General features: G+C 44.2%; 1 pseudogene; it reads left to right on the plus strand.

Moving 5' to 3' along the window:
- Positions 1 to 591: 591 nt before the first annotated feature.
- On the plus strand, positions 592 to 751 carry LOC115221126 (annotated as a pseudogene).
- The last annotated feature ends 907 nt before the right edge of the window (positions 752 to 1,658 follow it).

Below are 1,658 nucleotides of genomic sequence, written 5' to 3' on the forward strand. Positions count from 1 at the left end.
TTGTATAATCTTTTGTATCTTATATGCCGGATTGTAAAAATAGAATTTGCGAGAGAGATGTTTCATAGAATAGTTTTAATGAACCAACAAGTATGGAGCAGAAAACAAAGCAATAACAAGATGAACCTCCTAGTTGTTTTCTAAATAGCTGTAGTGTTTGAGAGGAACTGTATCTATCCATTCTTCTTTCGGCAATATCTTCCATTAAATAACACAATGAGGATACCATGAAGCGTTTAAAGAACTTCACCAGACAAAGGATTCCTAGTACAGTTTTATCTCACTTTCAAATATGTCGCAAACATTTCATCTCAGTTAAAGAACAATGTTATCTGTATGTGCGAAGGTGTGTGTATATTTGTGTGCAAGAGGCTGTGTATGTATGTGAGTGTATACATGTGATTGTTATTTTGCTTCATATTTGTTTTAGATTTAATGAAGGAGTTGTGAAAGTAAAATATAAAAAGAAGTAAAGTAAGCCTCCAAGAGCATAACTGTTTCGTGTCTTAGAACGCAAGGGGGCGGTTACTCAGTTTCCATGACCGAGATTGCAACAGCACTCCGGGAGGGACGCCAGTCCGTCGCATGGTATCTCATTTACGGGAGATCACTCGGCTCGTCCGTCGATGAAGAGCGCGGCTATCCGCGTGAAGTGATGCGAATTGCAGGACTCAGTGAACATCGACACCTCGAACGCACATTGCGGCCTCGGGATCCCATCGTCTCGGAGCCCCGTCCGGTAAGGGCGGCGAGCTGGCAGAAACGTTAGCACGCCGGGCGAAATGCGTAGCCGTATTTCGTCTGTCGTTACGTCGTGAGTTCAAATTCCGCCGAGGTCGACTTTGTCTTTCATCCTTTCAGGGTCGATTAAATAAGTACCAGTTACGCACTGGGATCGATGTAATCGACTTAATACCTATGTCTGTCCTTGTTTGTCCCCTCTATGTTTAGCCCCTTGTGTGTTATAAAGAAATAGGTATCGCATTTACAGCTGGGTAGACTGGAGCAACGTGAAATGAGGTGTTTTGCTCAAGAACATAGCGCACCACTCAGTCCGGGAATAGAACCCATAATCTTGCGATAGTGAGTGCATCCCCCCCCCTAACAACTAAGCCACGATCCTTCACGTTGTAACAGTAGCAATATAAACTTCTCCCGCTGTTATCAGTCACTACTCTTCCTCTTCTCATCTTTGATTTCCCATACACTCACATCTCTCCCCACTATTCACAATGTCCTTTCTCTCCCTTTCTCTCCCTTCTTTTTCCACGTTGCTTTTACTCTTTTGTTTCAGTCATTTGACTGCGGCCATGCTGGAGCACCACCTTTAATCGAGCAACTCGACCCCGGGACTTATTCTTTTGTAAGCCCAGTACTTTTTCTATCGGTCTCTTTTGCCGAACTGCTAAGTAACGGGGACATAAACACACCAGCATCGCTTGTCAAGCAACGCTAGGGGGACAAAGACAGAAACACAAACACACACACGCATATATATATATACATATATACGACGGGCTTCTTTCAGTTTCCGTCTACCAAATCCACTCACAAGGCTATAGTAGAAGACACTTGCCCAAGGTGCCACGCAGTGGGACTGAACCCGGAACCATGTGGTTGGTAAACAAACTACTTACCACACAGCCACTCCTGCGCCT

This window comes from Octopus sinensis, linkage group LG17, assembly GCF_006345805.1.
Source record: "Octopus sinensis linkage group LG17, ASM634580v1, whole genome shotgun sequence".
NCBI lineage: Eukaryota > Metazoa > Mollusca > Cephalopoda > Octopoda > Octopodidae > Octopus > Octopus sinensis.